The sequence below is a fragment of the Eulemur rufifrons genome, chromosome 18 (genome assembly GCF_041146395.1).
Source record: "Eulemur rufifrons isolate Redbay chromosome 18, OSU_ERuf_1, whole genome shotgun sequence".
Taxonomy (NCBI): domain Eukaryota; kingdom Metazoa; phylum Chordata; class Mammalia; order Primates; family Lemuridae; genus Eulemur; species Eulemur rufifrons.
Window position 1 is genome coordinate 66375298 of NC_091000.1, and position 16338 is coordinate 66391635.

General features: G+C 39.8%; 1 protein-coding gene across 8 annotated transcripts in view; it reads right to left on the minus strand.

Moving 5' to 3' along the window:
• Positions 1–16338, minus strand: part of FARS2 (phenylalanyl-tRNA synthetase 2, mitochondrial) — a 504609-nt gene that overhangs the window by 461576 nt on the left and 26695 nt on the right. The window lies entirely within an intron of this gene.

A 16338-nucleotide genomic window follows, 5' to 3' on the forward strand; every position in this document is an offset into this window, starting at 1 on the left:
CCTCTCCACAAAGAAGAACCAAAATAGCAGGTAGATAATCACACTAGCAACAGATCATCTAAGACAACACTGGAATTCAACAGAGAAGTGACAGGAAACACCCAGGGCAAGGAAGGACAGGGAGCCTGCTGGGTGGAGAGGCTCCCCAGTGCAGGGAAAGGTTAAGTAAGAGATCCCCAGTGGTCCACGTCCCCACCACAGTCTTCTGTAATCCTAGCCGTAAGAGAGACCCTTGACCCTTGTGGGCCCCCTGGGGGCTGAGACCAACATACAGAGCTGCCTGGAAACCAGGAGAAGGCATGCTCCAGAGAGGGAGCTCACACTGGGCCCTACACCCCACCCCAGACCTGACAGCTACAGTACAATATCATTTTGAAAGCCCACGCCCATCAGATTGCATCCCACCCTGGGCTCAATAGCCCCTGCATCTCCACAGCCCTGGCAACCCAATGACATCCCCCATGGCCACTACCACTGCTGGCAGCTGCTGCCAGAGCCAAAGCATGAGCCACTGGCAGGGACCTGACCACCCCCAGCAGCAGTGCCACCACACATTTGCATACACCCTGAGGTCAGGCTTCCCTGCCCAGAGCTGTTGCTGCTACTGCCTGCTGGCACCAGAGCTGAAGCACAAGCCACTGACAGTGACCTGCCTCCTTCAACAGCAGAACCATCTAGTATTTGCATACACCTTGAGGACAGGCTACCCCAGCATCTATTGTTGCTGGCTGCTGTCTGGGGCTGAAGCACATACTCCCCAGCCACCTGCCTACAGCTACTGCTAGACAGCAATACCATCCTCCCCAGCAGCAGGACCCCAGCACACTTGCACATGCCTTGAGAGCAGGCTCCCTCCACACAAAACCTCTGCTGGGGCCTGGGGATCACCTTGCCCATAGTGACCACAGCCACTGCCCGTGCACACCATCAGGGAACATGAGGACAAGACTCCATGCTCCAGCACCCAAACATGCCAACTGGGGGCCTGAGGATCACCTTACCCCATCCAACACCACTGGCACTGGCACAAACCTCCCAGGGCCCTGAAAGGGAGCCCATTCAGCCTGCTGCTACAACCACAGCTGACACTCACCCACATGTATCACCTCCAGGTCTGGGGACTGGACTGCCCAACCCTTCATAGCCACTGCTAACACCAGCACAGATCACTTGGGAGCCAGAGGGTTGTCCCACCACTGCTACTATCATTGCCCATACCACACCTACTGCACAGAGGCCCAAGGACCCGCTTACCCACACAGCCCACCATTGCCCCTGCTGGCACCCAGGCAAGCCATCTAGAGGCCCTGAGAATCAGCCTGCTTGGACCCACTAACACCAGTGCCAGCATACACTGCCCTGGGAACCAAGGAAAGGCACGCTTGGCCCACAGCTGCCACCACCGGTGTCTGAGGACTGGCTGACCTTGGTGTCCTGATCCCCAGCACAACTTTACCACACTAACGATTTCGTCCAAAGCCAAGAGGAAATCACAGACACCACTGACACTGTTTATACCCAAAGAAAATATACAAAGACTATACTACTGCACACATCCAGAATCAAGCCAAAGTGCCTACCACACCAGCACCACACATACATGTTCGGGAAAAAGTCCTCCCCTATGAAAGAAAATCTAAAAAATTGGAATAAGAGATTCTTCCACCAGATGCACAGATATAGATGTAAGAACACAAGAAACATGGAAAAGCAAGGAAATATGATACTGCCAAAGGAACACAGTAATTTTCCAGCAACAGATGCCAATGGAAAAGAAATTTCAAAGAAATACCAAAAAAAAAAATTCAAAATAATGATATTAAATAAGCTCAGCGAGATACACAAGGACGCAGATAAATAATACAAAGATATCAGATATCAGAAAAACAATCAGGATATGAAGGAGAAATTTACCAAACAGATAGATATCACAAAAAAGAACCAAACAGAAACCCTGGAAAGGAAGAATTCATTAAATGAAATAAAAAATACATATGAGAGCTTCAACAACAGATAAGATCAAGCAGAAGAAGGAATTCTAGAACTTGAAGACAGGCCTTTTGAAATAACCCACATAGACAAAAATATGGAAAAAAGAATAAAAAACAATGAACAAAGCCTATATGAGATATGGGTTATCATAAAGCAACCAAATACTTGAATTTTCAGTGTTCCACAAGGTAAAGAGAAAACCAAAGGAACAGAAGACCTGTTTAACAAAATAATAGCTGAAAAATTCAAAAATATAGTAAGAAATTTAGACATCCAGATATAGGAAGCCTATAAATCTCCAAATAGATATAAGCCAAAAAGTTCTTCAACACAGCACATTGTAGTCAAACTGTCAAAATTCAAACACAAAGAAAGAATTCTAACATCAGCAAGAGAAAAGCATCTAGTCACTTATATGAGAACCCCCATCAGAGTAACAATGGATTTCTCATCAGAACCCTTACAGGCCAGGAAAGAATGGAATGATATATTCAAAGTGCTGAAAGAAAGAAAACTGCCCATCAAGGACACCAAGAATGAATCAGTAATAAAAAGTCTTCCACCAAAGCAAAACCCAGGATTGGATGGCTTCACTGCTGAATTCTATCAAATTTACAAAGAAGAACTAACACCAAGTCTCTTCAAACTATTTCAGAATCAAAGATGAGGGAAGTCTCCCTAAATCTATCTAAGATGCCAACATTACCCTGATACCAAAACCAGAAAAAGATGCAACAAAAAAAGAAAACTACAAGCCAAAAACCATATGATCATCTGAATAGGGACAGAAAAGGCATTTGATAAAATTCAACATCCCTTCATGATAAAAACTTTCAGCAAGCTAGACACAGAAAGAACAGAATATACCTCAATATAATAAAGGCATTTTGTGACAAACCCACAGCTAACATCATACTGAATAGGGAAAAGCTAAAAGCTTTCCCTCTAAGAACTAGATAAAGACAAAAATGCCCACTTTCACCTCTCATATTCAACATAGAAATGAACATCCTAGCCAGGGCAATCAGGCAAGAGAAATCAATAAAAGTCATCTAAATTATAAAAGAGGAAGTCAAAATATTCCTCTTTGCAGATGACATGATCTTAAAGGAAATATACTACCCAAAGCAATCCACAGATTCAAAGCAATCCCCATTAAAATACCACATCATTTTTCACAGATCTAGAAAAAATAATTCTATGCTTTGTATGGAACCAGAGAAGACCCCATATAGCAAAAGCAATCTTAAGCAAAAAGAACAAATTGGGAGGCATCAATTTACCAGACTTCAAACTAAAACAGCATGGTATTGGCACAAGAACAGAGACTTTGACCAATGGAACACAACAGAGAACCCAGATATAAAACCATCTGCATACAGCCATCTAATCTTTGACAAAGCAGACAAAAACATATACTGGGGAAAAGAATCTTTATTCAATAAATGGCTCTGGGAAAATTGGATAGCCACGTGCAGAAGACTGAATCAGGATCCGCACCTCTCACCTCTCACAAAAATCAACTCACGATGGATAACAGACTTAAACCTAAGGTGTGACACTATAAGAATTCTAGAGGAAAATGTTGGAAAAACTCTTATACACATTGGCCTACGCAAAAAAAAATTATGAAGAAGATCCCAAAGGCAATCACAGCAACAACAAAAATAAATAAATGGGACCTGATCAAATTAAAAAGCTTCTGCACAGCCAAGGAAACTACCACTAAAGCAAACAGACAACCTACAGAATGGGAAAAAATATTCACATGCTACACTTCCAAACAATAAATTTAACCAAGGAGATAAAAAACCTCTACAAGGAAAACTACAGAACACTGATGAAAGAAATCGAAGTGCAGAAATGAGGGCAATCTCACTGTGACATCTGTCACCCCACTGATCACCAAGGTTGATTCGGCTGATCCATCTGGCTCGACAGGTGTCCCCTTCCTCCCTCATGGCTCCATGTACATCCTTCTCGAAGCTGCACGCTCAGTTGAAGAAGACAACCTTCCCCAATAGAGGACCATTCTTTGGTCAAGGGTATACAATTAGCTGTGCTCCCCTGTTAGAACCTCCAAACAAGCTCTCAAGAAATTGAAGTAGACACAAACAAATGGAAAGATATCCCATGCTCTTGCATCAGAAAAAATAATATTGTTAAAATGACCCCACTACCCAAAGCAATCTACAAATTCAATGCAATGCTATCACAATACCAATGTCATTTTCACAGAAATAGGTAAAAAAAAAAAAACCTAAAAATTTGTATGGAACCCAAAAAAGAGCCCAAATAGCCAAACCAACCCTAGGCAAAAGAACAAAGCTGGTGACATCACACTACCTGACTTCAAAATATGTTATAAGGCTATAGTAAGCAAAACAGCATGGCATTGATATAAAAATAGACATATAAACCAATGGAACAAAATAGAGAAGCCAGAAATAAAGCCAAAGATTTATAGCCAACTGCTTTTCAACAAAAGTGCTAAGAGCGTATATTAGAGAAAGTACATCCTCTTCAATAATGGTGCTAGGAAAACTGGATATTCATATGCAGAAAAATGAAATTGGACCCCTATCTCTCACCATATACAAAAAATTATCTCAAGATAGATTAAAGACTTAAATGTAAGACCCAAAACTGTAAAACTACCAGAAGAAAACATAAGGAAATACTTCAGGATATTGGTCTAGGCAAAGATTTTATGGCTAAGACCTCAAAAATAAAGGCAACAAAAACAAAAATAAACAAATGGGACTGTATTAAACTAAAAAGCTTCTGTTCAGCAAGGAAAACAATCAACAGAGTAAATAGACAACTTTCTGAATGGAAGAACATATTTGCAAACTACTCATCCAACAAGTGACTAATACCCAGAATATACAAGGAACTCAAACAACTCAACAGTAAGAAAGCAATCTCATTACAGCATGGGCAAAGGACATGAATAGATATTTCTCAAAAGCAAATACACCAATGGCCAACAGTTATATGAAAAAATGCTGAACAGCATTAATCATCATGTTTATTGCAGCACTATTCACAATAGCCAAGATATGGAATCAATTCAAGTGTACATCAACAGATGAATGGATAAAGAAAATGTGGTATATATACAATGGAATACTATGCAGCTATTAAAAATGAAATCTTGCCATTTGCAGCAATGTAGATGGACTAGAGTTTATTATGTTAAGTGAAATAAGCCAGGCACAGAAAGACAAATATTGCATGTTCTCAATCATACGCAGGAGCTTAAAAAGTTGACCTCATGAAGGTAGGAAGCAGAATGATAAATACCAGATGACTAGGGGAAATGGGGGATGAAGAGAGGTTGGTTAATGGGTGCAAACATGCAGACAGATAGAAGGAATAAGTTCTAATGTTTGATAGTGGAGTAGGGTGACCACAGTTAACAACTGTGGTCACCCTTTGTATACTTCAAAATAGCTAGCAGAGAGGACTTGAAATGTCCTCAACACATAGAAATGATAAATACTAGAGGTGATGGATATCCTAAATACCCTGACTTAATCATTATACATTCTGTGCATGTAACAAAATATCCCATGTACCCCATAAATATGTACAGATATTATGTAACAAAAAATTAAAACAAAGTATACAATTAAAAAAATAAGAAAGAATAGTACCTACCTCCTAGAGTTGCAGCAAAGATTAAACATACGTGAAGTATGTTTAGAGCATTCTGGCACAGAGTAAGCTCTCCATAGGTATTGCCACTATCTTATTTCCTATCCTCCTTACAGTCCCCATCACAGTGTTTTACATGCAAAGATGCTCCCTGACTAGACTCTGATCTGCCCCCTTGGAGCTATATACTTTCTGCAAAGAAACATTCCCAGCCCCGGGCTTCTTTCCAGCATAAACGCTCCTTCACTTTGACAAAACTCCCACTGCAATCCAGTGAAGATGAAAAAGCCACCAAATTTCTGAACTGAGTCTTCACACATTATGTGAAGCTGAAATTACCACATAGAAAACAATTTATTTTATTGTCTTTATTTCCTAAACGGTAGGTTAATAATTTTGACTCAAAAATAGGTTCTGATGCTAAGGCTATCATAAAGACATGATAGTGGAAGAAGAGAAAAAGTCCCACTGCTATTCATAAATAATCCTTCACTTTTCATCATAACCAAGACATTTTACTTGTTTGTCTGATCCTTTTAAAAATGTTTTATTAAATTTCCAAGGATGCACAAAAATAAGAGTTCGGCTAGCCCCCATGTAACCAGCTTCACAACCAATTTTAACCCTTTTGACTCAAACACTTAAGACTGAATCCCCCCCAAAAATAAAAATTAGAATACCACAGCAGTTACATTGAAGCAATTTTCATTTCAATTTAGTAACAACAGTCATCATCACTATTTTTCTTTACTTTTAAAAGTTCTTTTTTGGTATCTTCTCATCTCCCTTCATTTCTTTCTTTGAAACTACATATAATATCAATATCTACCTTGCCAAGATTATTGTGAGGATGAAATATATGTGAAAGGGCATAGCTTGCCGTCTGGCATATATTATGTTCCTGAGAAATATTAGTTCTCTAAAAACCGCTGCCTTGCTCTGCTCTCCAAAACTGACAGACACACACCACCGCATACATCCTTCTCCGTTCTTTGTCCCTTGCACCTGTTTTCCCTTCCTAAACACAGATCCTGGTTCCTTCCTGCCCCCTCTGCCTCCTTCTAAGCCAGGGATCCCAAACTAAGATGCCTGCCTAATCATAAATCCAATCATTTAGAAGAACCCAAATACAAAGGCAAATATAATAAGTGGCTAATGGAACTGATAAATGCACTTATCATTTAGGGTACCAGTTCCTGAATTAATAATAAAACATATCTCTAGACCAGTTCCTTAATTAATAATAAAATATATCTCTGTATTATTTATAACTATACAGAAAAATCAGGCCAGACATTAGGTTGTATAATAATCACAAGCAGGAATTCCTATGCAGGTCATTCCTCTGTGTGGGGGTGTGTGTGTGTGTGTATGTGTATGTGTATGTGTGTGTGTATGTGTGTGTGTTTATATTTTAAACATTAAACTTCTTTTTTGATGATCTAAGAAGTTTTATATGCTAATGAGATTCATTTCCTTGCAGTACTTCTCACCTGTGGCAAACCTGACACCTCTAATTTGTTTTAAAAGGAATTCTAATCACCCAATCAATCATGCTCTTGACCCTCAGCCTTCATAGCAACTTTACTGTGGTCAAAATTGGCTCTAAAAATTCATGTTGTAACAGTTCTGTTGCCTCAACTCCAAAATGCCAATGACAGGAATATAATTTGAGCAAACCCTCTGACAGATGGAAAAAAAAAAAAAAAAGACCCTGGTACATGGAGTTTCTAATTCATCTTCTACCATGATTCTTTAAATAAAAATGAATATGATATTATTAAATAATAACTTTTCTTCCATTGGGGTTTAAGGACTTATAAATTATCCAAGTTTCTATGTAGTAAATCTAGTCTCTACACCACAAAAATCACATGGCCCAGTCTTGGTTTTAAATAACTTATCTTTTTTTTAATACAGGTATACAGAATGACTGAGTAATAATCTTTGTAATCCCCGCCTCCTCTCCTCCTAGCACACATGCACCCTTAACTGCATGGCACCCTTCTTTCTTTCTTGCATCCTGTGTCAATGCAAGTGGAAGTTTTCTTCTTGCCTAGGCCAATGCCTCATGACTCATTCACTTTAGCACTTAAACATGCTCAAATTTCTCCTACTAAAGAAAAAGCACCCCCTCTCTGGACAACCCTCTCTTTATAGCTATGGCCCCTCTTTCATGGCCTTACCTCTTTCTTTCCCAAGAAGGCATTGAGACATAAACACTGAACACTTCTTGTTTTCAGTTTCTCATCCATTCACTGCTCAACCCAGTCAACTCCAGGTATGTTCCACCACTCTACTGGAGCTATTTCCAACAGTGTCACCAATGGCCTCCTAGTCACTCAATCCAATAGCCACTTTTCAGTGCTTTTCTGACTTGGACTCTCTGCACCCATTGACACAATTGGTTGCACTGTCTTCAAAACTGTGCTTTCCCTCAGTTTCTATGGCCTCTCTTCTGGCCTTCTTCCCACCTCTCTGAACACTCCTACTCAGTCTCCTTCAATGATTCATATCCTTCAATCATCCCTATTACTCAGTGACCCCAGAGTTCCATCTTTGGCCCTCTTCACTTCTCCCTCTACTACATATCCTTTCTTGACCCCATCTATTAATACCTTCAAATGTAAGTTTCCTTCAATTTCCAGTCCTGGGCCAAGGCCCTTCAAATCTCCAATGCCAGTATCCCTCAGGGGCTCCAGTCTACACATGTACCTGTCTATGCAGGACTTCCCCACTTGGGTGTCCCTCAGGCACCTTAAACTCAACACATCCCAGATCTAATACCAATTCGTACATTTACTACCTGGGCAAACACTACCAACCACCACCTGATTACTCAATCCAGAAAACTGGAAGGCATCCTTTATCTTCCTCCCCCTTTACTCCTCATACCCAATCAGGTGCCAGGCCTGATTGCTTCTAAATCCCAAATCTCTCTGGGATTTGCCCATCTCTCTATACCATCCTTTGCTGCTAATTCAGGACTCCATCATTCTTTTCCCAGATTACCACAATATACCATGAATACTGTTCTCTGCCACCAATTACCACATGTGCTTCTAACTAGCTCTCCAAGCTGCTGTCAAAATGATCTAAAAGAAAAATCTTACAAGTTCATTTTTCTGTTTAAAATTCCTCAGAAATACCTAAAGTCTTTTAATTTCATAATTTATTTCTTGAAAAACTGACCAATCTCATGTCTTATCATCATCTACCTCCCCTGAAACATCAGCCATGCAGAAGCACATGTCCATGCATCATTCCTCCAGCCAAGGAAAGCTCTCCCAGCTTCGTTGTCTGGTTAGCTCATTCTCCTGACAATCTCCCCTGAGAAAGCCTTCTCTGATTTGACTTTTCTAGGTTAAGTAACCCTCCCTTCTAATCTCTCAGCACCTGTCTTACCTATCTAGCATTGATCATCCACATTAAGATTTTTGTTATAGTTGTTGACTTATTAGTCTCTCACAATAAACCACACACTCTTTGGAGGAAGGAAAAATTTCTCATTAGACTTTGTATATACAACTATCACTTATTTGTAAAATTAACAAATGGATATTCATAAAGAAATTTTATTCTTCACCGAATATATTCAATATTTAATTTTAAGAGTAAAAAGGTAAATAAATCTCTCATTAGTTATCAGTATGAGAGAGACTAAATGGTTACTTTTCATGAGAGACCTCAAACTTCATTTTTGTACAAATTATTAAAAGTCAAAAAGATTCTTTTCTGCAAATTGAATAGTTTAGGGAGTTGGGATCACCACCAGCCTCTTAGGGCATCTTCACCCACTTCCTGTCCAAGCCTCCAGCACCCCACCTTCAGAGAAGTGCTTTAAGCAGCACTAGATTTTGGAACAAAGATTAAAGATGTTCAACTTATTCAAAATCAGTACCCTACTAAAATCCCAATGATAAATGAAAGAATCAAGGTTAAGTAGAAGTTTCCTATGTGGGATAATACCAAGTTCCTTATATTAGATCACATCAACAAGATTGAATTAATCAAAATAACTCAGCACTTGGTAGGTAATAAAGCATTTTTCCTAATGGTAAACATACATCATACCATATTTCTGGTTCATAAGTTTCTATACCTATTTCTGAAATTTATGAAAATAAGAAAGATAAAAGTAAATTCTTGTATATGGTATATACTTCTGAGAAGTCATTTGGAAAGGAATTTTCCTTCTAAGATTAGCACAGTGCTACCATTCTAAAATTGTTTAAACCAACCCCCAGTGGGATATTACCAACTAAGGTTGATCTCATCAACCAACCACAGGTCATCCAAACAGGAGTATGTCAACCTAGAGTTTGCATAGTTCAAGTAGAAAAACTGAACTACATTCTTAATGAGCACATTAGGCTTGAAAATATCTTATACTATTTAATCCAGGCTATCTTGTTTTCAAACTTTAAAAGTTTAGAAGTAAATATATTGTACATTTTAAGGTGTCGATAAAGTACACATCCAAATTACTTTGATGACATTTTATCCCATGGGATTTGTAATCCCAATGGTAATTTAAAGGCAGTCAGTGAGCTATCACATTCACAGAACCTGCCACCTTTGTATAGAAAGTATACTACTTCACTAGAGAAACATCTACATGAGGAAGCCTTAATTGTCAAGTATTACCATACCCCCAAACGCACACAAAGTCATTTGCCATAGTAATTCGTACAAAGCAGATAAACGGAGGTTAAAACAGCTCTGATTTAAGACTTCCCAGTGAAGGTTCCAGATTCCAAAGATATACCCAAAGTCAACTTTCCTGTAGTTTTAAGAAGTGTAATATGCAGCAAGCTATTTCTTAATTTTTTAAAAACAATTTCACACACAAAAACACCATCAGTTAGTACCAATCTTGAAGATATTATACTTTCTGACTAGCAAGTATAGTCAGAAGGACCCTGAGCAAAAAGGAGTAGCATTTCTTCTGCTTTGGATTTTCTCTGATGTAAGAATTTAGGGCAGTGGTAGAAACTATAGAATATTCAAACTTCTAAGCATTAAAACCTAAATATAATCCCTTCAGTTTCACCTTAAATCTGGAATTTGATTCAGGTTATATGTTAAATGTGCCATCAAAATATTTTGTTAACAGTTTCTTACATTTTAAAAAATATTTCATTATCGCTGTTAAAATAAATCAACCATAAAAATTCTCCTATTCTAAAGGCATGTCTGGGCCGGGCGCGGTGGCTCACACCTGTAATCCTAGCACTCTGGGAGGCCGAGGCGGGTGGATCGCTCAAGGTCAGGAGTTCGAGACCAGCCTGAGCAAGAGCGAGACCCCGTCTCTACTAAAAATAGAAAGAAATTATCTGGCCAACTAAAATATATACAGAAAAAATTAGCCGGGCATGGTGGCACATGCCTGTAGTCCCAGCTACTCGGGAGGCTGAGGCAGTAGGATTGCTTAAGCCCAGGAGTTTGAGGTTGCTGTGAGCTAGGCTGATGCCACGGCACTCACTCTAGCCAGGGCAACAAAGCGACACTCTGTCTCAAAAAAAAAAAAAAAAAAAAAAAAAAAAGGCATGTCAATTGTGAAGAAAACATAGCAAATTAAGGAAATATACCCTTTACAATCTTCACGTTGAGAGTTAAACACCTTGGAAATTCAACCCAGAATAAATGACTTGATCTATACCTACAAATGTCTTACAACATCCTAAAATTAGCACCATTTTGATAACAGAGAAAACAGATTCAATAACTGGGTTGCTTAAAATCAGAGTCAGTAAAGTGATAGCACAGACTAACCAGTAGCTGTTGTCTCTCATCTACATATTAAAAACCCAATAAAGCAGTATTTTTCTAATTCTCTTTTAAAAGGATGTTCTTAAATTCCATAATAAGAACGTAAGCTGCATGAGAGCAGGGACTTTTATCTGTCCCCACTTGCTACCTCCACATACTGCCAATACCTAGAACAGTGCCCAGCACAGCACATGTATTTGTTCAATGAATGGGAGAGTCCCTCTACATATATTCAAAAACCACAGGTCATGGCTGTGTCCTAGAATGGTTGTCATCAAACTCTGTAGCATCAGAAAACGTACTTAGTGAGAAGAGTACAGGGCACAAGAGCGAAGGGTAACCCTGCCCTCATAATAAGGTATCAAAAGAAGTTGCTCCTAACTATTGACTAGAAACATCAAAAAGAGAAGACAGCAAAAACTCAGGATAGACGGTTGGACAAGATACAACAGACAATCACTGGGCTTAGCACAGATGGAAAGTAAGACCCAGAGGAGAAAATCTTCGTCACCCAGTCATAACTGTGACACGGCCAATAAGCAATGGGAAAGAACATCTCGGATGCAGTGATACTCCCTGATAAAAATGAAGAGGGCTCTGGGAGAAAGGCAGGGTAGGAGACAGAAAGAAAACAGGAAAAAAGGAGGAAGAAAGAAAATACTATAGAAGAACCTGACAGATACCTACAATTGGTAAGTCTGACATTCTAATAAGCAGAGTATTCTGTGATTCCTTTCTACTCATCCCTATTCTCTGCTTTCAGTAGAGTGAACAGCTTTAAATTTTCCAAAGTGTGGCCATGAAGATGAATCAACTCTTTAAAAAAGAACTGGAGACACACGAGGCTAGAATTAGTTTAAAGATCTCTGCAACTTAAGGAATTCTTCATGGGTACTGATGGTGACTTTTTTTTTTCTAGAAGAGGTTTATATCTAACCATTCATATGAACACAGCTATTTCTGATAAAGAATTTGTGGCATTCTGCAACATCCTCTCAGGAGGTGGCATTGACAGAAAGTAGGCCGACTCCGTAGGATTCTTTCTATGGAAGGGGGAATAGCTATGAGGTGGGAGAAAGTGTGGAGGAACAGAGACTGAACGCCTCTTCAATGGGCTTGCGCCAGGCTAATTTTGGGGATGGGGGAGAGCAAAAGAAAGTAGCCAATGAAAAAATGGCCACTCTTAATGCCAAAAAGGAAATCAGGGTAGGAGAGGAAATACTGCAGCCAGGAAGGAACAGGTGGTGGGAAGGGTTTAGGACACCTCTACAAGCAGTCGTGATCACAAGCACCAGAAGAGGGTGATAATGAGTACCATTCCCCCACTTGTCTTCCTCTTCCCTTCCTCACTAACCCCACTCCCGCCTCTGACACAAACTCCACGGCAAATGTCTACAGCCCAATTCTCCACCAAGCTGTCTGAGAAACGAAGTCAGGCAAAGGAATGCCTTGGGCTCAACACGCAAAATCAAATATGAACACATGCTAAAGGACTTTACCAGACCCAGGAAATTTTCTTCTTTGTTTTGGAAAGAATCAACACCAAAACCAAATTTAGCTTCCCAAGTAATAAAAGACATTGTCAAGCTCTTTACCTGAAGAGTTAACAGGCAGTCCTCAACAGAACCAAGCCATGGGGTGACAGCCATGCTCTGTGCTCTGCAGACAGGGCTAGACCCAGAGGCCACAAGAGCAGCCTTTCTTCCTGAGTTAGGTCTGATGAGGTCAGGCTTTCTATACTTAGGGTTTAGAGCGGAAACAGGACGTAGTAAGTGGTATCAAAATGAATTTGGAAATTTAAGATGTGGAAACTATTCTCTCTCACACACATACACGTACAAACACATATGTGTTATATACATAATTATATAGCACATATAATTATGCATGTGATACATTATCCACATAATTATATATATAATATTCTATACATATATCATACATATATTTTATACATACATTATTGTACATAATTACGTATATAATACACATATACACTTGTACACATATATTTATCTTCTATATATAGAGTAACAGAGCATAGGTAGGAAAAAGCACTTTATATTCTGAATAGAAGTATAATCTTAATGTCTTTATGATAAGCACTGTAAATTGCCATAGGAAAACATGGACAGATTATAATTCCATTTATGAACAAGAAGAAAAGTAGTCACGTGCCCTCATTGAAAATAATTCGATATTCACATTAAAATATACCAAATGCAAACCTACAGAAATTAAAGTGTAAAGTGTCTGGTAATCAAGCATTCAGAAGAGCAGGAGCAAAAACAGAGACATAAGAAGGTTATAGCCATCGTATTTGAAATGCTGTTATGCAAAAGGACAGCCAAACATGTTCCAGGCAGGTAGATGAGAACGCGGATGGAAAGAAGAGAGAAAAATGTAAGAACCACATTCTTCACAGGAACTTTCTTAACAATCAGTGCAAACAACTGGAGAGAAGGAGCCCTGTGAAAAGGAGCAGCAACAGAGGCTGTGAGGAATTCCACGGAGTGCAGGCGACAACACTGTCCCCAGCGCTGAGGGCAACTGCTCACCGGGGTGCATAGCTCATTGCTACCCACAGAGACACTACCACTGTGAAAAATATTCCAACATGGCCTACATGGTTTGACTGACGCTTAGAGAGATCTATCTGTCCTAAAGCTGCTGATGTCAAACTGCTCAGGGAGAGATAAAAAGCAGTCTCCCGAACGGAGAACGCACTGGTGCTGCAGCCTCATACTCCAGGAATAACCGTGAGTGTCTGCCACGTGCTAAGACCAGCCCTGCCGGTCCTCCATGCCCTCCTACAGACTTAAGAGTCTCTCCAGAGTGGCTCTGAGGACGGGATTTTCCCCATACAGATACAGCACACATTAAGAAAAACGTTCAGAGGACTGAAAATGTCTCTTCTCTTTAAAGGACAAAGCCCCACCCTTTTCAGCAGCACAGAACTCACGTTCCTGCACCTAGCGTTTCACCCCCAGTCTCTTTGGATCTTCCTTCTCTTCTCCCTCTGGGCGGCTCCTCTGGCTGTGGCCACACCAGGCTCAGGCTCACATTCCCTCAGTCACCTCCAGGCACTGCTCCCTGTCCCTGCATCTGACACTTCTCACCCTGACCACTTCCTCGCCTCAGACAATTCTGGCTTCCCTCAACCTCTTCACCTCTCCAAACTATGGCCTTTTCTCTGCCACTTCAGGTTGCTTGAAAAAGAAATCTGTATCTGCTGCCTGCCTCCTTTGTTCCCACTTGTCCTGCTTGCTGCCTGGCTTCTCAGAGCCAGACACACAGCAGGCACTCAACACATGTGGGAGCCAGGATCATTAAGAAAATGTTAGAGATTACAATAAATGGAATTCCTAAATTTAAATGTACTTATTTTGCAAATCAAGTGGAGAAATTCACTTGGGGGGGGGGAAGAATGAGTTTCAGACACTGAGTTTGATGGCAGCCACGCGAATAGACATGTCAAGCGATATGTGAGAGAGGCCCACTCTAGTGACAACGGCATGCTGGAAGTAGGGGGGCCATGGAGGGAGGCTCTGGGAAGACAGGCTCTGAGAGGAGGAAGACCCATCAAGAAGCACAGAGCTCAGCTCTTAGCACCACAGAAGCTAAGGAGGGAGGACATTTCAAGAAGATGAAATAAGAACACTGGTCAGGGTGTGAAATGCCACAGAAGAAATGAAGGGGAAGACTGTAAATGAGGTTGGGAGGTATTAATTTAATCACATGGAGGTTATGGATAATCTTTGAAAAGTTATTTCAGTGATGAGTAAGATAAACCATAAGCTCATAAGCACCACTTATGAACTGTATGTAGAAATCACAAATAAAACATTAACAAACAGAACCCAGAAGCCCCTGAGGGAACATTACTCCATGGCCAGAGGGGGTGGTAGCTGGCAGGCACCCATGTAATACAGGGTTAATTCAAGATGGGAAATCTATTTCTCTAATTTATCCCTATGATCAGAAGAGAAAAATCATACAATCAGCCCGCCAGACACTCTAAAGGCATTTGACAAAGGTTAATATTCACTCGTGATTAAAACAAACAAACAAAAAAAAGCAAAAATAGATGACTGTTGCCTTAATAAACTCACCAAATGGTGGATCCTAATATATCTACCAATACTCTAGAATCATGATTTATAAGAAACCACCATAAGCATTCCATAAAAGTCCAACTTCTGAACAGAGAAATGGGAATCAGCTAATGACAAGAAGTTCCCCCAAAAGGAATTACAGATGCCTTTCAAAGCTACGAAAATATACTCAATCTTACTCATTAGAGAAATGCAAACTAAAATGACAATTGATACTATTTTTTAATCTATAGATTGGGAAATATCAAATTATCTAATAACACTATTAGGAAGGATCTAAGAAAGAAGCATTGCTGGTAAAAACTTTATATTAATAGAAGGAAATTTGGCAATATCTACCAACATTTAAATGCACATATCCTTTAATTCAGCAAACAGTAATTTAAACCTAGAGATAAACATGTTTGTATGTGTGAAAAATGATGCATAAACAAGGATATTCACTAAACAATTTGTAAAAAGCCAAACAATTTTTTATTAATTGGGGACTGATTAAATTAAGAATAAGGCAGCTCTACATGTATTGGTATAGTGTATCACCAGGATGTATTGTTAAATGATAAAAATAAGATATTGATTAAAGTACATGGTAGCTGACACTTTTTAGAAAAGGAATATAGATGTAGGTTATGCATATACATACGTGTATAAGAAAATGTATAAGAACTGGTAGCAGCTGAAGGACAGAGGCAGGAGAAAGGCTTACTTTTCATCATACGTGCGTTGATACCTTTTGACTGCTATTCAGTATGCATTACAGCCCAGCGGCTTTATGGCCACTCTCTCCTTCACCCCTCCG